We start from the raw sequence: 24290 nt of genomic DNA on the forward strand, positions 1-24290 counted from the left end.
TACTCCTTTCCCCAGATCATTTATGAATAAGTTAAACAGTACTGCTCCCAGTACAAACACCTGGGGATAAGAGAGGGAAGATCCTCTTCTGACGCTGGCAGACCAGGTGCCAGCTCACGCCAAGGCCCCTAGGCCTTACTGATAAGTGACAAACGCATGGCTGGAAACTAGTCTTGCTCACCTGTTTGTTAGTGTTGTTAAAACAGGCATTAGATTCATAAAAATGTGTTTAGAGTTTATGACTAGCTCGTCAGTTGCTGCATGCATTCTTCTCACCTATAATAGCCGTAGCCTGTGTTGTAAGGTGATATATAAGCGTTGGCACTAAAGCTGTAAACCCCCTTGCTGCCACTCCGCCACCAGTCAGGAGAGAAGCATTACCAAGTGTGAAACGCTAGTTTACCAGAAGAAGCGTCATCTCCTTTCCAACAGGAGAAGGCCCTGACTGAGACATCAGACAGGCCACTGTGGATCATCCATGGACAAAAGACCTGGTTGATTGCTCCCCCTCACACACCCACGAGGAGGCAGAGACCTGCACAAACACTTGCCCCCATCAGCTTGAGCTCTGGGGGAATGGAATAAAAATCTCTGTCAGGAAGAAACTGTTGTCCCCACCCGCGATGCTGCTTGGACTTCAGGGAGACGGCATGCCTTCTAAGCATAAGCAAGGGATCCCGGCTGTTTGGCTAGGGTTAGCCCTAAAGGACATACAGAGTTTGAGTGTTACAGCAGCTTCTACTACACCTGGGTGGCAAGCTAGAGTGAGGGTGCCCAAGGGGGCTGTCTGTGACTCCATGTTAAGGCTGTTCTTGTGCCTGAGGAGATCACACTTGATGCTTGGTGGGTGAGATCAAAGTGTGTGTGAAATACACAACCGTGAGGAACCCCACTGCCTGCCAGCCCCAGGCTCCAGGGGCTCCTGCTCTCTTGGGCTCTGGCTGCACTAGAAAAGTAAGTTTCAAGCTTGCCTGGTTCAGAACACTGGAAAGGAAAGATAGAGAACCCACATTACATTTTTTAAACAAAGAATTCTCATGATTTGTAAGTCACTGTTGTGATTTTGGGGATTTTCCAATAGTGAGGGTGGCAATAATGAGAAGTTAAGGGTAATTATTTAGCATTTAGATTACAGTCAGTTTGGGGGGAAAAAATCAGGCTTGGGGCCCTTGTGTGCTGGATGCAGCACGACATCTAGTGCCTTGTCTCGATCTTACGAACCAAGATACATAGAACGTAGGTCGGGTACGGAGAAGTCTGTGTAACTCGTGCAGTTGTTGATGTACACGTAATCTCAAATATTACCAAGCCCCCACCCCAAGAAAAACAAAAACAAAAACAAAAAAAACAACCATCTCCCCAACAGACCCAGAGTCCGGAAAGCATTTGTCCCTCATACTGTTGAAAAGACTCACAGCAGAAAGAAGAAGTCCAGCCTCTTAAATAATTATCTAGCAAGACAAAGAAGAACCTCTCACATCTGCAGACTCACAAAACACTTCCAAGAAAGTGTAACTGTATTGTGTTTATCATAAAGAAACAAAACCACTAAAAACACCAGATTTTTCTGCTTTTTCAAAAAAAAAAATCTGCTTGAAAAAAAAATCATCACAGTTTAACTCTTTTCTGTTTTTCTAACCAGAAGATTCTCCCCTAAAGCAGATACACTGTTCCTGGAAACACTGCAATACCAGATCCATGCATGGGGTAGACAAAGCAAGCTCCTGTTCTCACTAATTCTTCTCTTTCAAAAATCAAGCTAATACACAGTGCTCACATCAAAGACAGATTATAATGAACAGACACTATGCTTTGATCTTAGCTCCAGGGAGCCAAGAAACAATACTGACATTCTGCCACGCACGCACACCCCTGCACCCACCCATTTCTACCTCACCAGGACGAGCTCCCAGACATGCAACAAACACCATAACTAGGGAACTCTACGGAAGACTGAATCACTTCCCCGAAATGACTCCAGTGGAAGAATTCAAAGCAAGAACCCTTAACACACAATTCTGTTCAAAGACAGACAAGTCTTGCAGATGCCTTCCTCTCCCTGGTTTCCCCTCTAGACTCCTAATTTCCATAAACCCACCCACTGACCTGTGACTACCAATCACTCACTGTTAACTCTTATAGGAAACCAGGGCAAAGAAAGCCTATGCAAGCGCTATTCCGCAGCCCCAGTGCTCTTTTCTGCTCCTTCCCATGCAACTATATCAAACATACAGTCAATTGCATCAAAGCAGTTCCTCGCTATTTGGGGCATTGGTGCCCCTTAGTCCCTCTGAGGTGATCGGCTGGTTCCTTCTGGCCTTAAATGCTAGGAATCTGACTCAAATGGCCACAAACTTCCTCCTCTTCTGCTCCTATGAACTATCCCTCATCTGGGCAAAACATTTAAAAACACTGGTGTTTTCCCAACAGGAAAGGGATGGACAATTTCTCTTCTGTGGGGAGACGAGGGAAACCATGCAATTACCTTCTGGAAGGTATATTAAGGAGGGCGGTGTAAGAACCCTCATGGACTAGATTAAGAAAGCAGCTCTTTAACTGACCTTCCAACAATGAGAAACTGAAATCCGCAAGAGCAGCCTTTCAACTCAGGGACCCAAAAATAAGCTGTTGACAATAACTAACCCAAGAGTTACAAATGACTCCAAACCATACACTCTTAGGACAGACCAAACGTTAACACAAACAACAACGCAATTCTTTGCTGCTCTTTAAGTGTGATAACCAAAAACTTATGAAACCAAAGAGCCAGCAGAATACACACCACAAAACAGTCCCCTGTTAGCTAGGAAGCCATCTCACTAACACGATGAGCTCAAAAAAAAAAAAAGGGCAAAAAATCCCACACAGTCATTTTCAGAGCTCTCAGTTGTTTTCATACACTAATAGAAAAGCTTGAGTTACTGACACTAGTTGAGATAGTATCCTTCTGTTTTTTTCACAACAGGGAACTGCCTTACCAAAACAAAGCCTCAAAAAAATTGGGTACAAATTCATAAATGCTCCTCTCCACAAAAATCTTTAGTAAAAGACAAAAGATTTATACAAACTGGGAAGGGGAGAGAAGAAAAAGAAGAAGAAGGAAGAAAAAAAAAGAAAAAGGAAAAAAAAAAAGCAGAGTCTCTGCCGGGGCAAGCGCATATCCTACCACAAGTCAGAGTGACTACTCTCACAGCCCACTAAACTGCTAGCTTTTAGAGGAAATGGAATTGAACCGATTGACAGCCTGAGTTGGATCATGGGAACCGGGGACTCAGGGAGCAAAACCAGCCCCTTGACCAGGGACTCGCTTCACTGCAGGCAACGCACTGTGGGTATGCAAATAAGATGCTCCGGCCGTCTCCGGTGCTCAAAGGAGTCTTTTCTCCAAGCTGCCTCTGCTCCTTCCCCAGCTGGGCGGAGATTGGGATGCAGTGAGGGTGGGGAAGCTGCTCTCCTGAGACAGTCCCGCTGATGGCCAGGCACATGGAGGACGGAGCCCGGACGAGAAGCCAGAGGGCACTTGGCCCACAGCTAAAATCTGGAGCAAAAGCACACACTTTGCAAAGGAACAGGAGCCGGGATCTCAGACATGAGATTCTATCTGCCGGCCGGGGTGCGACCCCGTGTTGTACTTGCTGCTTGGTCTGTCTCTCCTGCAAAGTAGCTGGCCTCAGATCCTTGGGGTTCGCTGAGCTGCAGCTCACCTTGATACACGGGAACAGCTTAAAAATCATGGCCTCTCAGGGTTGGAAGGGACCTCAGGAGGTCATCTAGTCCAACCCAATCCCCAACTAAATCATCCCAGCCAGGGCTTTGTCAAACCTGACCTTAAAAACCTCTAAGGAAGGAGATTCCACCACCTCCCTGGGGACCTATTCCAATGCTTCACCACCCTCCTCATGAAAAAGGGTTTTCCTAATATCCAACCTAAACCTTCCCCACCGCAACTTGGGACCATTGCTCCTTGTTCCGTCACCTGGTACCACTGAGAACAGTCTAGATCCATCCTTTTTGGAACCGCCTTTCAGGTAGTTGAAAGCAGCGATCAATCCCCCCTCATTCTTCTCTTCTGCAGACTAAACAATCCCAGTTCCCTCAGCCTCTCCTCATAAGTCATGTCTTCCAGCCCCCTAATCATTTTTGTTGCCCTAGGCTGGACTCTTTTCAGTTTTTCCACATCCTTCTTGGAGTGTGGGGCCAAAAACTGGACACGGTACTCCAGATGAGGCCTCACCAATGTCGAATAGAAGGGAACGATCACGTCCCTCGATCTGCTGGCAATGCCCCTACGTATACAGTCCAAAATGCCGTTAGCCTTCTTGGCAACAAGGGCACACTGTCGACTCATATCCAGCTTCTCATCCACTGTAACCCCTAGGCCCTTTTCTGCAGAACTGCTGCCTAGCCATTCGGTCCCTAGTCTGGAGCAGTGCATGGGATTTTTCCGTCCTAAGTGTAGGATTGGGCACTTGTCCTTGCTGAACCTCATCAGGTTTCTTTCAGCCCAATCCTCTAATTTTTCTAGGTCCCTCTGTATCCTATCCCTACTCTCCAGCGTATCGACCGCTCCTCCCAGTTTAGTGTCATCTGCAAACTTGCTGAGAGTGCAGTCCAAGCCATACTCCAGATCATTAATGAAGATGTTGAACACAACCAGCCCCAGAACCAACCCTTGGGGCACGCCGCTTGATATCAGCTGCCAATTAGACGTGGAGCCATTGATCACTACCCGCTGAACCCGACGACCTAGCCAGCTTTCTGTCCACTTTATAATCTATTCATCCAGCCCATACTTTTTGAACTTGCCGACAAGAATACTGTGGGAGATTGTATCAAAAGCTTTGATAAAGTCAAGGAGTAACACCTCCATTGCTTTCCACTCATCCGCAGACCCAGTTATCTCCTCACAGAAGGCAATTAGGTTAGTCAGGCGTGACTTGCCCTTGCTGAATCCATGCTGACTGCTCCTGATCACTTGCCTCTCCTCTGAGTGCTTTAGAATTGATTCCTCGAGGACCTGCTCCATGATTTTTCCAGGGACTGAGGTGAGGCTGACTGGCCTGTAGTTCCCCTGATCCTCCTTCTTTCTTCCCTTTTTGAAGGATAGGCACTACATTAGCCTTTTTCCAGTCATCTGGGACCTCCCCCGATCACCATGACTTTTCAAAGATAGCCAGTGGCCCTGCAATTACACCCGCCAACACCTTTAGCACCCTCGGATGCATCGCATGCAGCCCAAAGGATTCTTGCTCGTCCAGCTTTTCTAAATAGATTTGAACCACTTCTTTCTCCACAGTGGGCTGGTCACCTCCTCTCCATGCTATGCTGCCCAGTGCAGCAGTCTGGGAGCTGATTTTGTTCGTGAAGATGGGGACGGGGAAGCATCAACTACATTAGTTTTTTCCACATCCTCTGTCACTAGGTTGCCTCCCTCATTGAGTAAGGGGCCTACATTTTCATTGACTTTCTTCTTGTTGCTAACATACCTGAAGAAACCCTTCTTGTTGTTACTCTTAACATCTCTTGCTCGCTACAACTCCAAGCCTGAGTTGCCCTTCCTGATTTCACTTCTGCCTGCCTGAGCAATATTTTTATACTATTTCCGGGTCATTTGTCCAATCTGCCTGGCTGGAGGGAGGATGTAAGCAGGGTGAGAATGAACTCTACCCTGCCATCTGTTGGTGATCTGTTGTAAAGGCCTTTTGAGGCTGCTGTCATTTGCATGGTTCCACCCACCCCGGATTGCATGATGGGGGTGCTTGTCCAAAGGATCATTTCGGCTGCTGTGGGATCCTCAGTCTCTTTCTTATTAGGGCAGTGGTAATAAAGTGCAGTTATTCCGGTGATATGAATCAAGGACAGTAGAACGGAACTTAGCGGTTCATGATTTCGGGACTCACCCGAACCTCCATGAATGTCGTTAGGCAAGGGACATGGGTTCCAAAACATGGTGAAATAAGAGAGACTGAAAAGGGATATTTGCACTTAGTGTTATGGGTTTCTTGTGGAATCTTAAAATGCATGTTTTATGCTCTTTGTGTCTCTCCAGTTCAAAAATAAAATGTTTTATGTTTCTAACCCATGTTTAGAACTAGCCATAGATAAAAAGTGGTTAGTGACTCAAAGCAGATTTCCAGTATTTCTAAAGGGCTACGCTGTAATCTCTTTTCCACACTAGAAGTTGAAAACAACTCCATAGTTGGGGAAAAAGCTCCTCACCACTCACACAGCAAAAAAATTTTTGCAGATTAGATTCTGAGAGGTAAGCTGTGGGGCACAGCTTTTGTGCCACACTCTGAAACCAGATTCTTAGTAACAGGTCAATGGGTAGGTTTACACACATTCTGGCCTCTGGGACCAGAGCTGGGGGTGGGCCCCCACAACTTTTGTAGCACATACACCACCTCTGCAAATCAACCTTTGCCACCTCACTCCATAACACCACACACACAGCAGCTGCCTTTTACCTCTCAGAACCAAAACACACCCTGAAAAAGATCAAACCGCATAAGCTTAAGGCCAACGACTGCACCACTAACAACAACTCAAACAGATTCCAAAACACCTCTGTCTTTACACACCAGGGACGGCAGGAACAAAACCAGCACGCACCGGATGCCAAAAGCCAAACAAACATCCATTCCAGCCTCCCACAAGCCTTGGCCATTGGGAACCCAAACCCCTTAATGATGAGTACTTTTCAGGCGAGGGTGAAGCTCTCAGGCCTCAAATGCCAGCTACAGTTACTCTCTCCCTGATCCAAAACGAACAGCAAAATACACTGCATTACTCCTGCCCTAATAACAAAGAGACTGGGGATCACACAGCAGCTGAAATGACCGTTTGGACAAGCACTCCCATCATGCAATCCGGGGTGGGTGGAACCATGCAAATGACAGCAGCCTCAAAAGGCCTTTGCAACAGATCACCAACAGATGGCAGGGTAGAGTTCATAGCGACCCTGCTTAAACAAGATTGTGGAAAAGATTAAAAAACACTGAATGTTCAAACTCGCCAAATGCGGGTCAATCCATCCTCATCGTCCTATCCGCTCTTTATACTCCACACCTGAACTTAGCCCTCACATGGACAACATACCCTCCTAACTCAGTGTCTGTACGTTAACCTTTTACCCCCAGTCGGGGCTATTGCACATTATGTATTCCTTATGCCACCTGATCTTAAACCGAACTTCGCACCCCCGGGTAATCTGTACGTTGTTCCCTGATCACCAGAAACTTCTGCTCCTAAACGCTGTACCGTACCCGTTTTTTTTTTCTTTGAACGTCATCTTAATAAAATGTTGACATTTGTTCGAGATCCCGGCTCCTCTTCCTTTGCAAGGCTTGTGCGTTTGCTCCGGGTTTTAGTCTGCTAAGACAGCGAGGGGGTCCGATTGAGCCAGAGGCGCTTGCGTGCTGCAGACAGGGATCCAAGGCTGAACCACATCCCCCACCAGCTGAAGGCTTAACTGAGAACAGTTTAAGAACTGCTCCCGTCTCCGTCACTCAGCTACCCAGCTCCCAGTGGGGTCCAAACCCCAAAGAGATCCCTTTTACCCTGCAGATGCTGTAAAATCCTGTGACCAGGGCAGCTGCCAGCAGCCTGCACATCCGCCTGCCAGCACGAGAGCGCGTAAGGCCCTAATCTGGATAGTGCCGGCTGGGTGGCAGGGCTGTGAAGAGCCAGCAGAGTGGCGCAGCGGAAGCGTGCTGGGCCCATAACCCAGAGGTCGATGGATCGAAACCATCCTCTGCTACGTGTGTGTTTGTTGCTTTTCCCTCTGAGCCTTCCAGCGAGGCGGTGACCAGCACAGCGGCAAGAGGTGGCTGAGGCGGTGGCCTGCCAGAGAGCTCCCTGGCTACCTGGGCTGAAGGCAAGAGGGAGGTCTGGGTGTGGCAAGGGCCTCCTGTCCCAGAATGAGGCTGCAGTGCTTCTTGGTCCCCTTTTCCCACCCACCCCGGCAGGCTGCGGGAGAACACGAGGGAGGCTCTCGGGGCGCTAGACAGTGCTGTGTGGCTGTGAGGGGAAAGAGCCGAGGCTACCGACTCGACCTGCCATTGACTCACGTGGCTCTGCGCGCCGTCAGCCGGGGCGGGCCTGGCTGCGCACGTGACTCAGGCTTGGGCAGCATGGCTGCTCTTTCCTGACGAGGCATGAGGCAGGCCAACAGCTTTGCACAGCCTACAGGGAAGTGGGAGGGAGGCGTCTCTGAGCAGGCGTGTCTCGTCCCCTTCTCCCTTGCCGCTTTGGCGGAGGCGGGAAGGGAGCAAAATGTTCCCGGCTGAAAGTTTTTGTGCTCGGCCTCGAGGATTAAGCCTGAGCCTCCGGCACGGCTGCTGGGAGACGGGTTTCTGAATGGCATCCAGCACGCTCTTTGGGCCACCAGCTGAAAGCACTGAGGCCAAGAGGCAGCAAAAGGGGACTTTGGAGGCTCCCTACAGGCCTCGGGGAAGCAAGGAAGTAGCACGGGCTCATCGCCGTCCCCGGGTGGGCTCGAACCACCATCCTTTCGGTTAACAGCCAAACGCGCTAACCCATTGCGCCACAGAGACACAGACCGGCAAGGCTGTATGGAGCACAAAAGTCGGGAATCAGCACAGGGTACGGTCTAGCATATGCATGCAGTTCTTAGACAAGCAACAGCAAGGGACTGGACTGGTATGCAGTTTAAGTTCTGTGGGAAGGAACCGAAAAGAGCACAAGGGCTGCGGTACAGTGCTTGCGTACACTTTCTTTGGCCTGTTTTGCTGGAAGAGTTAGCAGGGCGAAATTCCTAGTCAGAGGTCAGCAGGTGGGTTAATGCAAATTCTGGCCTCTGGGACCAGAGCTGGGGGTGGGCCCCCACAACTTTTGTGGCACATGCACCACCTCTGCAAATCAACCTTTGCCACCTCACTCCATAACACCACACACACAGCAGCTGCCTTTTACCTCTCAGAACCAAAACACACCCTGAAAGAGATCAAACCGCATAAGCTTAAGGCCAACGACTGCACCACTAACAACAACTCAAACAGATTCCAAAACACCTCTGTCTTTACACACCAGGGACGGCAGAAACAAAACCAGCACGCACCGGCTGCCAAAAGCCAAACAAACATCCATTCCAGCCTCTCACAAGCCTTGGGCATTGGGAACCCAGACCCCTTAATGATGAGTACTTTTCAGGCGAGGGTGAAGCTCTCAGGCCTCAAATGCCAGCTACAGTTACTCTCTCCTTGATCCAAAACGAACAGCAAAATACACTGCATTACTCCTGCCCTAATAACAAAGAGACTGGGGATCACACAGCAGCTGAAATGACCGTTTGGACAAGCACTCCCATCATGCAATCCGGCGTGGGTGGAACCATGCAAATGACAGCAGCCTCAAAAGGCCTTTACAACAGATCACCAACAGATGGCAGGGTAGGGTTCATAGCGACCCTGCTTACATCCTCCCGCCAGCCAAGAATTGGTGGTCCTGATAAATCACATTCCCTATTATACTAACTCATTGATATTGAATGCGAAGTTATGGCTAGCAAAAGTAGCCACCCATCTCTGCCTTGTAGCATCCAGCTTAGTCCTTGTTAACACATAAGTCAGTGGATTGTTCTCTGTCCACACCTGAAACTGAGCACCACACAAGCAGTCTCGAAATTTCTCAGTGATGGCCCATTTCAAGACCAAGAACTGTTGCTGGTGGATGGGATAGCGAGTTTCGCTATCAGACAGTCCTCAGCTGGCAAAGCCTACAGATTTACATTTCCTTCCACTTCCTGGTACGGGACTGCTCCCAGACCCTCCAAACTGGCATCAGCATGCAGGATAAACCATTTGTTTGTGTTAAGAAGGACTAGGACTTGCACAAGAATCAGTCAGATAATTATTTCCCATAAAGCCCTGTCACTTCTGTTATCCCGTCATGTCCCAAATGGAGAAGAGAGGAGCGCCTCCCGTGTCCCAGGCCAGGAACACCAGATTGGATGTGGGGAGGTGTTCATGACTCAGTCCAGGTTTGCTAGTGCTGCAAAGGAGAAGATTTCCTTCCTCAGTCCAGGTCAACTGGAATTGTTGTTGTAGTGGGAGAGAGATGTCTCTCATCTGGTTCTTAGATGCTTTGGTGAGAGGGGATAGGCAGAGGGTTTTTTTCCCCTTTGCAGCTCACATCGCATATTTCTTCTCTGGTTTTTTCTCTAGCTTGATTTCTCTCTTGCATCTCAGTTTTCTCTTTCTTGGCCTCATTCCAGACCATTCACAGCCCAATTCTCTATCCTAACCCTGAGTCCTCTACTGCATTCTGAATGTCTCATTCTAACCCCACCTCAGAGTCAGCACCTCTAGAACCAGTGCCTTCACCCCTCTGCACTCCAACTCTCTGTCCCATGTACCGTGGTTTAGGGTGTACTAATAATATTAATTTGGATAATTTGATGAAAATTTAATTGATTAGCTTACATGTTATTTAATTTAATTGAGTTACGAAGTTACATTTGCATTACTGCTCTTCAAAAGATACATATGGCATTATATGCAACAAAGATTTGGTTAATATACTCACAGCCTTCCTTGATAACCTGGTGGTAAGAGACACAGGACCAGCCTTGCAGTTCAGGTTTCTCAATTCTTAAATGAAAGATGCGGTGCTTAGAAAATGTTAGTGTTACTTAGGGTTTACTTGAATATGTTAAACTTAAAATCAAAACCTAATAAACAAAGACTAAAAACGTAGGGAAACCGAACTTAGCCTAGTTCCCTTGAAACTTAAAATTTAAGAAAAAGTACAGCCTACTGATAGTACATAGAGAGAGAGTGGAGGAATTAAGTCACAATGATAGAGCAAAGTGCTCTAGTGAGGTGGGTTACCTCTTTTATAGGGCACAAGGGCCGGAAATCCTTCCTCCTATGCTCAAATTTCATTCCTCACCCACAAAAAATTAGGGTACATTTACTTCATAGGCTAGTATGTTTGTGCTTGCTGATGACATGTACATATGCACATAAGTTACCTTGTACTGTACCTGTTAAATCTGTGGGTACAACACTGAATAAAACCCTATGCTATTCTCCATTGTCGATTGGTCTAAGTAAAGGTCTTGGACAGGCATGGGTACTTATCTTTTTAAGTAACGTGATAAAGGTCGATTTTCCTCTCTGAGTAAAAGGTCACAATATACATATGCTAACTTTGCCTTAGCTTAACATACAGGATATGGCCTGTAGGTTCTCGTAAGTCATGTGTCTCAGTCCCCTAATCATTTTTATTGCCCTCTTCTGGACTCTCTCCAGTTTGTCCACATCCCTTCTCATGTGGGTCCCAACCCCAAAAGTACTCACATTTTACCCCATTGGCCCCAAAATGCCGTCTTTTAATATGTAAATAGGGTGCTGCCATGGTCAAGTCACTCCCGAGCTCTCCAGTGGAGCCTGCTGGCGGAGAACAAGGTGAATATTAGCCAGGATGTCACTCAGTCAAATCCCTGTGCTCCCCGCAGGTGGTATCGGAAAGCTCCAAGATGGCTCATTTCGCTTTCTCTCATCAGCTTCAGGCCCCAGGGTTACAAATGCACAAACCAGTTGGGATTCTCCCCTGGCCTCAGGGTGTGGGGCTGCTCTGAGGGGATGGACTTGCACACTTGGGATATTAGTGCAAAGATACCATTTCAATTTCTCTTAGAGAAATTGGAGGGCAATTTATATTTGGTACAAATCTTATTTAGTGAAAGGAAAGCTGCAGTGACAGCCTGGCTACTGGGGTGCAAAACACCTTCCTCCTGGGAGACACAAGAAGTTAGAAATAGAAATTTACATCGTTTGTTCCAATGTTGGTACAGGTTTAATTTTGCTTCTGTGTAGGTTTGTTTCAGGCTGTGACCATTTTGGTTTATTGGGTTGTTTTGGTTTTTTTAGTTGGAATGGAGCTTTTAATTGACATTTGCTGGATTGAAATGGCTGACTTGCAACACTAGTTTTGACATAGTTCTGCATATTTTATTACGATTTGACCAGTATTCAAGGATTCAATTCCTTTATAGGAGGTTTTAGTGGTCATGCTTATTTATTTGATGTTATTTTATCATTCTGCTGTAGCAGACTTTTTTGATAAAATGTTGAAATTATTAATTTACAGCATTTGTTAGTTTTTATTTTTATAAACAAAGTTTTTCTTAATGTTTGGGTTTTAAATTAAGCCTTGTTTTTGGTTTCAATTTTTCATTTAGGTTTTGGTTACTGATGGGATCTTTAAGAGAACTTTGGATTCAGTACTAAAATTTGGACAGATTTAGAATATTTTAAGTAAACCCTGTTTACTGTTTTATTTTAATAAAGTTTGTATTGCTGTAAACCCTAGCCGAGGGGAGAGGAGATGAGCCTGGCCTTTAACTGAGAAGGAACAGAGGCTTGGCCCCCGTGAAGGGTGAGGCCAGGTGATGGGGGGCACAGCTCCCCAATTTTTTTTGTCTAGCCCATCTCAGGCCTGGTCTACACTATGCTGTTAAACTGATTTTAACAGCGTTAAATTGATTTAACGCTGCACCCGTCCACACTACACTGCTCTTTAAATCAATTTAAAGGTCTCTTTAAATCGATTTCTGTACTCCTACAAAATGAGAGGAGTAACGCTAAAATCGATATTACTATATCGGATTAGGATTAGTGTGGACGCAAATTGACGTTATTGGCCTCATTATTTTACAGTAGCTACCCACAGTGCACCGCTCCAGAAATCGACGCTAGCCTCGGACCATGGACGCACACCACCGAATTCATGTGCCTAGTGTGGAGGCTCACAATCGACTTTATAGTATCTGTTTTATAAAATCGGTTTAAGCTAATTCGAAATTATCCTGTAGTGTAGATGTAGCCTCAGTCCCCCACTAAAGGAGAAGAGTCTGATGCCACCCCTGCTGGTCACTGAGTGTCACTGCTGCTCCATGGGAAACATGCTCTGTGCCTTACCCAGATTGGTGGGAAACACATTCTGTGCATTACCGTGACTGGTCCGTGGGTGTCACTGCTAGTAGAGGGCAGACACATGCTGTGCATTACGCCACCTGACCACTGGGTGTCACTGCTGTATCAAGGGAAACACCTTCTGTGCATTACTCTGACTGCCCACTGGGGGTCACTGCTGCTCCAAGGGAGACATAAGAGCGGCCAGACTGGTTCAGACGCAAAGTCCATCTAGCCCAGTATCCTCCTGTCTGCTGACAGTGGCCAGTGCCAGGTGCCCCAGAGGGACTGAACAGAGCAGGGAATCATCAAGTGATCCGTCCCCTATTGCCCATTCCCAGCTTCTGGCAAACAGAGGCTACAGGCAGCATCCCTGCCCACCCTGGCTAATAGCCCTTGATGGACCTACCCACCATAAACTTATCTAGTTCTTTTTTGAACCCTGTTTTAGTCTTGGCCTTCACAACATGCTCTTGCAAGGAGTTCCACAGGTTAACTATGCAACTGCCTTGAGTTTACCCCTCCCTCCCCTGGCCAGGTTGCACATGGAAAAGAGGATGAGGATGAGGAGAGCCATGATGTGTCTATCAGTTGCTGGTGCCTCAGTTTCCTCTAGGCAGCAGTGCTGCAGGCTCCTTTGGTCTGTGCCCATGCAACTGTGTCTGGGGAAGGAGGAGTAAAGGCTCATGCTTCCCAGCCCCACGGCCCACCCCTAGCAGCTGGGGAATCCAGGCCAAATTTAACCCTGGTAGCTGGGCCGGGATTTGCCTGGGCTGGGGTAGGGCTGGGGAGGAATTGGGAGGGAGACAGACGCACCTGCTGTGAGGGAAGATCCTCCCATTCCCTGCCAACTCCCTTCAGTCCTTGAAGCACAGCACCCCCTAGCATTTCTTTCTCTGTCATGGGAGCTGTCTGCTGCTTGCTTCTCCCTTAGCATCATCTCTCCCCATCCTGGAGCACTGGCATTGCCCATCCTGTGCAAACAAGCAGGCCCCAGTGTGCCCTGTGGCACTGCCCTGCAATTGTGGGGGCAGCTGTTGGATGGAGCCATATCAAAATATGGGGATGGGCAAGGCTGGGGACCAGGACTCCTGGGTTCTCCCCTCAAATGTGGGAGGGGAGTGGAGATTAGGGGGTAGAGTGGGGGAGGGGCAGGGCTGGGATCCAGGGATACTGCTTTTTCTGGTTTTCTCCACCTACTGCAGCTGCCTTGGTCCTTTCAATGTGTTTCTTGTTCCATATTCATTTGCTGACTTGTGTAACTCACCCCAGAGGTAGCTGCATCTCAGTGTTGGGTGAGGCACCCTTGGCTGCATCACCTCCTAACCACATCTCTCTCCCCCTTCGGGTGACCCTGCAGCACTCAGCAAACATCCACAAGATCATGGGGCACTTTGAGCATTGGGCTGGCAGGGGCCAGGCACCCAGCCCTCCCTCCAGAGAACGGGACCCAGCACCCCCTACTTTTTACAGGGATTAAAAAGGGGCAAAGGGGGGCAAATCAGAGGAGTGGGTGGCCAGGGTCTGAGCAGGGGGTGGAAATTGCCTGGTCAGGGGGTCAAGCAGCTGGAGGCAGAGTTGGGAGAGAGACTGAAGGCAAAGTCAGGGAGGGGGAAGGAGCCGGAGTTAAGCCCAGAGGGAGTCGCTGCCAGAGGGTTAAACCCTGGCACAGGCAGGGGCAGAGGGGTAACAGTGATCCCGGTGGGCTGAGACTCCAGTGTTTGCAAACATGGGTGGGGGGAGCAGAGGGCTTTTTATTTCCCCTCCCACAGGCAGCACCTCTCAGCATGGGCTTCCCAGGCCTGGACTCTTAAAGGCACAGGCATCCCACTGCCTAGACACTGCAGCTCCTCTCTGATGTAACCTACTCAGGTGCTGCAGTAGGAGACTCAATTCAGTGAAACTGGGCATTCCCTATATGCCCCCCAGTCAGGGGGCTGTGCACCCCCTCCCCCGAATTTCCCCAACACCCCCTCCCTCAGTGGTCAGGTAGTTACATGCAGCGCTGCCAATGTTGTCATTGGTTGCAAATGTGAATTGAAATTGAAACGTTAACACACACTTTAAAAGCAGATACAACGTATGAAAACTACTTGTACCTGAGAAAGTAAAATAGGTTTGGAAAGTCTGGACAAAGCCGGGTTTCCTCACCCAGCTGTTGTGTTTGCTGACAATGTGGGTGCATTGGCTTCGGCAGTGTTGGCCAACCTTAGAATTTCAAATGATGATTTGTAAGCAAGGTGTGAATGAGCTCTCCCCTGGCAGCTACTGATGACCAGGGTTGGGAGGAGGCGTTGGGACCAGACTATATTTACATGAACTCACCTACTCTGCTGAGGTATCCAGCGGACAGAGCTGGGCTGCCTCTGCTCTAGGTGCCCAGAGGAGGGAAGGTGTGAGGGGCTCCAGCCTGGGACTCTTCCTCCCTCCTGCCAAGCCCGGACTATTAATCCCAGCCCTGGCACTCCTTTCTTCAAGCGCCATGTGGGCCAGAGGAAACGTGTGGTAGGAAGCACAAGAGCCAAGCTTGTGGACAGCAGGTGAAGCAGCAAGAATCCTAACCATCAGCAGGGCCGGCTTTAGGCCGATTTGCCTGATTCCTGGGAATCGGGCCCCGCGCCTAAGAGGGCCCCACGCTTTAGGCGCCTTTTAATTTTTTTTTTACTTACCCCGGCTGCGGTCTGCTCCGGGGTTTCCATGGCCCCGTTCCCCTGACCAAAGCGTCGGCGGGAGTGTAGCTGCCCCACAGCCCTGCTCTCTCAGCTGGAGCTCTGGCCCGAGCACCTCAAGCCCCGTGGCCCCATCTGGACCTCCAGCCAGAGCGCGACAAGCCCCGTGCCCCCGGTTGGAGCTCCGGCCCGAGCGCCGCAAGCCCCCTGCCCCCGGCTGGAGCTCCGGGCTCTTTGAATAGCCCCCAGAGCCCTGGGGTAACAGGGGGCTCTGGGAGCTATTTAAAGGGCCAGGGCTCCAGCTGCCTCTGCCACCCTATCCTTTAAATAGCCGCCGGAGCCCCGCCGCCCCCATGCATTCCCCAGGGCTCCCACAGCTATTTAAAAGGTCTGGGGTGGGGTAGAAGCAGGAGAGCCCCAGGCCCTTTAAATAGCCCCCAGAGCCCTGGGATAGCGGGGGGCTTGGCGGCTATTTAAAGGGCCGGGGCTCCTGCTGCCTCTGCTGCAACCCCTGCCCTGCCCGCACCAGCCCCATCCCCCGCTGCCTGCAGCCAGCTCTGCAACCCCTGCCCACAGCTAGCCCCACCAAACCCCCTGCCTTCTCTCCAGCCAACCCTTGCCACACACCCCTGCCGCACCAGCCCTGCACTGTCCGCCCTGCCCTGTCTCCAGCCAACCCCTGCTGCACCCCCCTACCTGACGCCAGCCAGTCCCATACTCCTGTCTCCAGCCCTGCCAACCCCTGCCAACCCCCTGCGGCCCTGCCCGAAGCCAGCCCGCCCCACACTCCCCTGTCTCCAGCCAGCCCTGCACCCTTTGCCCTGCCTGCAGCCAGACTCTACCTCCAGTCAGCCCCTGCTCTGCTTTTAACCAGCCCCATGTCCACTGCCACCCTGCAGTTCCCAGGCCATTAACCTGCACACCTGCTTCAATGAGGGGGGCAGGAAGCAGCGGGGACCCACACATGTGCACACCCCCAGGGAGTGGCGGGGACCCACACATGTGAAACAGCAGTCGTTAATAACCAATCAACAGCATATATGATGCAATGTACATAATAAACAATTTTATTATTTATATAGTTATGGAAAGTAAATAGTACATGGAAGGCTTTTTTTTTACACTTTTTTCTTTTTAAGTCACCCCTGCCAGGGCCCTGCATAAAGTGTTTGAATGGGGCCCTGCACTTCCTAAAGCCGGCCCTGACCATCAGCATAGCAAGTTCTAGAGCCCTAATCCATTGTGGACACCCTAGCCAAAGATGTGGCTCTTGGAGGTGTGAGTCACCCCAACAGGAGAGGAAAGATTCATTCTTACACACCTAGAAACAGGGAAGTTGAGCTCTGGGGCTTTACCATAAGGTCTCACTGAGATTTCAACTCAGATTACAGGATTCAGAGTCCTGAGTGCTGCCCATTACACCATGGGACCAGCTTAGGCTGCCTTCTCTGCACATCGGTGACCCTCATGGGGCTGCTTGTGTAAGGGGGCTCTTGGCCCTTTACTAAAACTTAGTGTGGGTGGGGGGTGGTTGGTTGGCTAGTTCCCAGCACCAACTCCAATAGGGTTCCCCTGTGCAGGTTCCAATCTTGCTCACAGCAAGGCCTGTGTTTTAGCCAGTATCTCACCTGGGCAACACCTCTCTGCAACCCACTCAGACACTCTCAGTTCTCTCCCCACCCCAAGTAAATCCTGTTCTGCTCCTTTCATAGAGATCCCTGGGACACCACCTCACACTGTGTCCCTGAGGGGTCAGGCAAACTCTCAGCACCTGAAGCCTCTGCCACTCACCTGGTGCCCCATAGATCAGCCATAGCCCTGGTTCTGCTCCTCTCTCTAGAGTGCGAAAGGAGCCAAGTCAGCGACTCCATGGGAGCTAGGGGGCTGCAGAACCAACAGAGAAAAAATAGGTGCTCAGCACCCACTGGCAGCCAGCTCCCCCCCTCCCCGCCTACTACAGGCCTTGCTGACAAGCTCCTCCTCTTCCCCTTCAGCACCTCCCACTTGCCAGTGATCAGCTGTTCAGTGGGGTGCAGGAGCCGCTGGGTGGGGAGGGGAAGGAGCAGGGACGGGAAGAGGTGGGGGTGGGAGAGGAATGGGGCAGAAAGGTGCAGGATGGGAAGAGATGGGACAGGGGTCAGGGGGGGTGGGGCAGGGCCTGGGGACAAAAGGAGGGTTTTGTCCCAGACCCCAGACCCCTCTAGGGCTGGCCCTGAAGGGAAACGCTGACTATCACAGTGACAATAAAACTGACAAGCATTCCAGGGGAGACTGAGGGAGATCCACACTCATCAGGTCTCTTCTCTCCTGCATGGTGAGCCAGACACTGCTCTCTCCTGGCTCTCACTCTAGCAGCTGGACAAAAAGGAGCCATTTCACCACAGGAAGTTCATTGAGTGCCCCTGTGGTGCTGGGGGAGCTGGCGCTGCTGCTACCTGTGGGACTGGCAGGGGGATTGATGTCTGCACAGACTCTCAGCTGCCAGGCCGGAGGGGGCACTTGGGACCTTACCAGACTGGCTCAGTGAAGATGGGGGGTTGACAGACCAATACAGATGCTCTCCAGAGCATGCAGCAGCATCCACCTATGCAGCCAGGCAATGAGCATTTCCCACAGCCTGGAGCCGAGGGGGAGGTGGCAGCTGCTGTTCCAGCTCCTAGGGGACAGACCCTGCCAGCCAACAGACACTTCTTACTCACCACAGCTAAGGGTGCCGGGTTCCTCCGGTGGGGGTGTGAAGCAGCCGTTCATTTTCCTGTCCTTTCTGTGTGCAACTGCTGACAAAAACATCCCAGACAGAGAAGCAACAGGCCAAAGTGCTATCATGGAGCTGTTAAAGTAGCTCAGTCGCGCAAGCACTAGACTGAAAATCTGAAGGTCCTTGGTTCAATCTCAGGCTTTGACAGGCCCTGTTTGTGCAGGGGTGGCTTGTTTTCTGGGAGCATAGCAATGTCTGCACCCAAGGTGAGTTCCTGAGTTTGGGCTCTGCAGTAGGAAAACACAGAATGAGCGTCTGCCCCTAGTTGGCCCACCTGACCTTTAATGATGAGAGCTGTCTTTCCCAACATGGTAGGAAGAAAGTGAGGCAGGGCAGCCCTCAGGAATGGTGCCAGAGGGCTGCTGGGCAGGGACTGGGGATGGAAGCTCCTCTGTGCAGCTGAGCAAGGATAATACCAGGAAAGGGGGATCTGTAAAAGTGACCCAACACACCTCTCCTCCTCTGGGCACCTAGAGCAGAGGCAGCTGGTGCTGACAGCTCCAAGGGAAGGCTTAAAAGCCACAGAGCAGTTGAGGTCAGGCCTAGAGGAGGGCAGGACCATGCCTATGTGTGGCCTTCAGACAGGCACAAAAACACCCAGCCAGGCTGCTCCCTGCCATGCCAAACACCCACTGAAGGTCACCAGCATGCGGGGCAGCTGCTGATGTTCTGTGGCCAACATCACAAGATGGTAGGAAAGCAGGGCCAGCCCCTATATTGGGGCCTCTGACTGGTCCCACTCACGGTGCTCACTTTTGCAGTGGGGCAGGAGATTTTATCCCAAGAGGCTTTTCCTGAGCTGGCGAGAAGCAGAGAAACACCCAGGCTCCGAAAATGCTATGTAGCAAGTACCCTCCAGCACAGGGACAGGTGCACACGCCGGCCCGGGCAGTCGCCCACTTTCTTTGGCAAGCCAGGAATGGCAAAGGCTAGACTGGAAGCACTTGGGGCTCCTGCCACAGCCTTTGTGACACCCAACTCCTTCCCGGGGCTCTAGCTGAAGCCAGAGCATTGGCCTGAGCAGCCAAGAAGAGCTTCCAACCCTGAAGCGAGCAGGACTTTCAGCACAAAGGTAAAGCTGCAGAAAAACCACCACCAAGGGACTCAAACCCTCAATCTTTTGATCCACACTCAGATACCTTATCCATTAGGCCACATGAAGGATTCCTGGGACTTTTTTTGCCTCTCTTTTGCCTACCTGCTTGCTCTTGTGGTGAATGGTGAAAATAGTCTCAACAAACCCAGGTAGCTCAGTTGGTAAAACATCAGGCTTTTACTCTGAAGGGCCAGGGTTCAAGTCTTTGTCTGAGTGCTCAGCTTTTTAGTTGCCTTGTGTGTCAGGAACCAAATGATTCCTGGTGCTGTCCACCAGCCACATGCTGATTCCCAGAAGCCATGGCCATTTCCTGGAAAGGTTCCTTTCCTCAGGAATCAGGAGAGAGGCCACATCCACAGGAACAGGCCTAGAACATGCAGTCTCTGGCTGGCAGGAAGCACTGTGGGGCCAGGTGCTGAGAAAGCTCAGAGGGAGAGCAACAGAGAGGAGAGGAAGAGAGACAGAGAAGCAATGAGTACAGAGGGCAAGTGTACAGGGGGTTCTGGTCTGGCTATTGTGGGGAACTTCTCTGGTTTATACATGACCCTGGTGCAATTGGCCAGAGAAAGGAACTGAGTCCCCACCCCGTTACCAGAGGCCTGCCTGACCCCAAGGACTCTCTTTCTACTCTCATGTGTGGCAGAGTCCTCGTAACCCCAACAAGGCTGGGCCCAGGAATCCTGCTGAAAAACCAATACTAGTCTGGTTGGGGAATTTGGTTTGAATGTATTATTAGGATTCTCTTCTGATTTCTGAATCAGTTCAGCTCAGTCTTTGTCCTCCAGGTGTGTTTCCAGCTGTTGAGTTATGAGGGAGAGAGGCCCAGTCATGGTGTCTCTACCCTTCTTTCATCGTTTCTTCCAGCTTGTTAGGAAGCTTCTTTGCTAGGATGTGAATCAAGCAGTGTCCATCCTCACAAGGCAGAGTTGTACAAACCATGTGATCATTATATGAGAGTGGTGAATATGGGGCTTCCAGGGTGCTGCTTTGAGCACAGCGTGCCACACCTGGGCTTCCATTGCAATGGAGACGTACCCTTAGAGTCCATCTCTCCTGGGATAAAGATGGCAGCAGGGCTGGCCTGGGTCATCTGACTTGGGCTCATGGACGTAAAGCTGAGGGGCTAAAAACTGTGCTGCAGATATTTGTGTTCACACTGAAGCCTGGGTTCAAAAACCCTCACCCCTCGTGGAGCCTCAGAGGTTGGGCTCAAGCCCATATGTCTGCACTGTAATTTTATAGAGGTTGGGAGGCAGTTTAGAAAGTGGAAATAGTAAAACTGCATTGAGGGGAGTTTATCACTGACCTATCAGCTCTTAACACTCAAACTTTCAGTAACTCTATTATCAGTGCCTGTGAGTGTAATTTAAACCATAGGTCCATCTAGTTCTGAATCTTGTCTTCTGACAGTAGCCAATGCCAGGTGCCCCAAAAGCCACCACTGGGAGTTGAATCCAGGATCTCCTGTTTACAAAACAGGTGCTTTAACCACCTAAGCCATGGTACCTGCTGTTACTTAAAGCATTGTGTCTGCCCACACCTGACTGTCTGCCAATACCCACTGGGCCCTGACAAACGTTGCTCATGTTTGGCTTCTGTAAAGCAGAGGAGCAGGTGAAGTTTTGCTCCCTAGGTGTGTGTGTGATTCTTTGGACAAGTCTACACTACAAAATTAGGTTGGTGTAATTACGTTACTTAGGCTGGCAATGCAGTATATCAACCTAATCCCAGGGCAGATAGCGGCTCAGCTGTCAGAACTTTCTGGAGCTATGAAAGGGGAGAGGCCCAGCCTCTGTAGCAGGAATGCAGGGCAGGTGAGTTCACAGTGGGCATTATGGGATACTGGTGGAGGCCAGTTATGGTGATATAATGACCAGCAGCATTTACACTGACAATTTGTCGCTTTAAGTTTGCTGCACAAAGCTCTAGGCCTCTCGTCGAGGTGGTTTTATTTTGTCACCAAAACAGAGCAGTTTTGTCGCCAGACCTGGCATTGCAGTGTGTGCACCAGCCAAAAGCTGCTGAACGAGGGAGCGTTGTGTGTTTTTCACACACCTGAGCAATATAATGATGCTGAAATAACTTTGTAGTGCAGACCTGGCCAAAGATTCACACACACACAGCTTGCAAGGAAAAGCTCACCTGCTTCTCTGCTTTGCAGAATCCAAACACAAGCAAAGCTTGTCAGGCCCCAGTGAGGATGGCAGGGAGTCAGGTGTGGTCAGACACTGTAGTTAAGCAACAGGTGGGCACCATGGCTTAGCTGGTTAAAGCCCCTGTCTTGTAAACAGGAGATCCTGGGTTCAACTCCCAGTGGTGCCTTGTTGATTAACTCTTGGGGCACCTGGTATTGGCTGCTGTCAGTGGACAAAACACAGAGATAGATGGGCCTTTGGTCCAGCCCAGGATAGCAGTTTTAATTATACTCACAGGCACTGATAACAGAATTACTGAAAGTTTGGGAGTTAAGAGCTGATAGGTCAGTGGTCCAGCCTCTCACAGATGACCTCCTTCCCTTTGGGACAGGGGCAGATCTGGGCTCTCACACCAATTGCTCATTGTGGCTTCCAGAATCTGTGAGCAGCTCATTTAGTTTGCACCAAGGGTTGAGCCCTGCTTCATGCACCGTGTGGTGAGAATGAAAATCCTAAACCACCCTTTGAAATAACAAATGCAGCAAGACGTGTTATTGTCCCTGCCCCAAAGCAGACAGACCAATGGAGAAATGCCATTGAGTCCAGGGTATTACTCCACTGCCATTTTACATTTTTTGCTTGCTAAACTCCCTCCCAACCTTGAGGGCTCCCAGAGCCCAATATTGAGCTTGAGCTGAGATGTCTACAGTGAAAATTTACCACCCTACGGCCAAAGCCTTGGGAGCCCAGCCTCCGAGACCCCACGAGGGGTGAGGTTTTCCAAGCCTGGGCTCCAGTTCCATTCCCAGGAGCCCAAATCAGATCATCCAGGCCAGCGGGATTTTATCACATTATAGATGCCCTCTTAGGATATGTCTACATTGCAATGTAAGCCCAAGGTTAGCAGAAGTCATGTCAGCAGCCCCAACACATAAACATAAACCACGAGGAAAAGACCCACCCCCAAATAAGCTGGGCAGTGTCCTTTTCCCTACGGTTTGTAAATCCAGCAACCAAAAGTCCTTAAACATGAGCCCCCCCCGGCACCCCACTCACAGCTGTTGTCCTTAGTCAGTGCAAGCCCAGAGGTGCCTCTGTAGAGTTCACCTGCCATCCTGAGTGGAAAATGGGGAAAATAAGAAGGTACCGTACTCACTGTGTTGTCTAGGAACTCACTCATCCCTCCACTGCCACCCTGTCCTAAAGTTGGTTTAACACCTAAATTTTAATATTGGGACCCCAGCCCACTTGGCCTTGGAACCCTTGTCCCCTGCCTAGCAAGTGCTATTGAATTGAAGGTGAGTCCCTCAGTCGGGGTCTGCCAAGCACAGTTGTGCTGCCCTTGATTCACACAACAAGGATAACAACCCTTTATTTCTCCTGTCCCAATAACAAGGAGACTGGGAATCCAACAAAAGCCAAAAGTGATCATTTTGGCAAGCAACGCAACATATTTCCAACGCACTGTAAAATCCACATGCGGACTCATACACGAAACCTTGCAAGAAAATCTTCCTGAGGGAGTCTGAGGCACCTGCTGCTGGAGGGAAGGAGGGAGCAGTGGTTTGGGATCGAGAGGCACTGGGAATAGGAGGCGCCTGTGAGTTGGGATTGAGGAGCAGTGTAAAAAGGAGGGGGCTGTGGGTTGGGACAGAGGAGAAGGGTGAAGAGGAGTAGGTTCTGGTTGGGAGTGAGGAGCAGTATGCACAGGAGGGGCACTGGATTGGGACTGAGGGGCACTGAGAGTAGAGAGGACATGGGTTTAGGTTGAAGAGCATCATCATTTGGGATCCAGCAGGATAGAGGAAGGCAGCAGGTGATTCTAATTCCTTAGGGATATTCTGTTGTGTTTTCTGTGTGTGCGTGTGCATGCAGGGGAGGAACATGCTGTATGCCCAGAGGCCTTTATTCCTCCAGGCTGCAAGGACAGAGAGGATGTCAGGAAGTTGCCCCTTCAAACACACACACACAAAGGCCCCTCTTAGGAAAGGCACAGTCTTGAAGACAAAAAGTAACACCAAAGAGGACATCAGAAGAACAATTTTTAAAGGTATAGCGAGTAGTTTATTACCTGACCAGGGTCTTGAACCCTGGACCATCAGATTAAAAGTCTGACACTCTACCAGCTGAGTTAGCCAATCTCACAGCAAAAGAAGTACAAGTTATGCAGAGGAGAAACTAGTCAAGAGAAAGGGAAATGGATACAATATGGGAAACCTGCTGCTCTGTCTCTCTTCCCAGCCCTGGCCTGGCCTGGTATTAGTGCAGGTTAAAAAGACAGGGAAATATTGGCATCTACCAGCCTTTCATAGCTGTACAAGACTCAGGCACAGAACAGAGGTGCCCAGCTGCAAGTGCCGAATGGTTGGATTGGCTAATGCAGCCTGTAGACGTGCAGGGCATGTTGGGATATCGAGCCAAGTGTCCATCACCATCATTATTTCAAAGAGATAATGATAATGATGGGAAGGTTCACAATTGACTCAGTAGTTGCATACAAAGGTGCACGTTTGGCAGTTACATTGGGAAATTCTGGCTCCTTCTCAGGCTCAGGTTGGCCATCCCGGTCTAGGTGTAGAAGTTACAACATTGAAACTTGAAAGAGGGGCCAATTTCCCCATCATTTCCCACCTTCACATCCAAACACCATGACTTTCTGAATGAACCCGCCTCGTTCAGCCAGAAGATCTTGGG

The 24290-nt window shown here is 49.9% G+C and overlaps 1 long non-coding RNA gene and 6 other non-coding genes across 7 annotated transcripts; 2 read left to right on the forward strand and 5 right to left on the reverse strand.

The window, feature by feature from the left end:
• Positions 1 to 1657: 1657 nt before the first annotated feature.
• Positions 1658 to 1844, reverse strand: LOC127041021 (U2 spliceosomal RNA). Its single transcript, XR_007771604.1, has one exon. It is a non-coding gene; the product is annotated as a U2 spliceosomal RNA (small nuclear RNA).
• Positions 1845 to 2970: 1126 nt separating this feature from the next.
• On the reverse strand, positions 2971 to 3087 carry LOC127041039 (U5 spliceosomal RNA). The gene has a single exon (XR_007771621.1). It is a non-coding gene; the product is annotated as a U5 spliceosomal RNA (small nuclear RNA).
• Positions 3088 to 7687: 4600 nt separating this feature from the next.
• TRNAM-CAU (transfer RNA methionine (anticodon CAU)) lies at positions 7688 to 7759 on the forward strand. Its single transcript has one exon. It is a non-coding gene; the product is annotated as a tRNA-Met (tRNA).
• A 722-nt stretch (positions 7760 to 8481) lies between these two features.
• On the reverse strand, positions 8482 to 8555 carry TRNAN-GUU (transfer RNA asparagine (anticodon GUU)). The gene has a single exon. It is a non-coding gene; the product is annotated as a tRNA-Asn (tRNA).
• Positions 8556 to 10577: 2022 nt separating this feature from the next.
• LOC127041006 (uncharacterized) lies at positions 10578 to 18443 on the reverse strand. The gene is made up of 3 exons (XR_007771590.1): positions 18307 to 18443; positions 11322 to 11414; positions 10578 to 10610 (listed from the first exon to the last, which is right to left on the reverse strand). It is a non-coding gene; the product is annotated as an uncharacterized LOC127041006 (long non-coding RNA).
• Positions 18444 to 21709: 3266 nt separating this feature from the next.
• TRNAT-UGU (transfer RNA threonine (anticodon UGU)) lies at positions 21710 to 21783 on the forward strand. Its single transcript has one exon. It is a non-coding gene; the product is annotated as a tRNA-Thr (tRNA).
• Positions 21784 to 23664: 1881 nt separating this feature from the next.
• Positions 23665 to 23737, reverse strand: TRNAK-UUU (transfer RNA lysine (anticodon UUU)). The gene has a single exon. It is a non-coding gene; the product is annotated as a tRNA-Lys (tRNA).
• Between the last annotated feature and the right edge of the window lie 553 nt (positions 23738 to 24290).

The sequence above is a fragment of the Gopherus flavomarginatus genome, assembly GCF_025201925.1.
Source record: "Gopherus flavomarginatus isolate rGopFla2 chromosome 13 unlocalized genomic scaffold, rGopFla2.mat.asm SUPER_13_unloc_1, whole genome shotgun sequence".
Lineage (NCBI taxonomy): Eukaryota > Metazoa > Chordata > Testudines > Testudinidae > Gopherus > Gopherus flavomarginatus.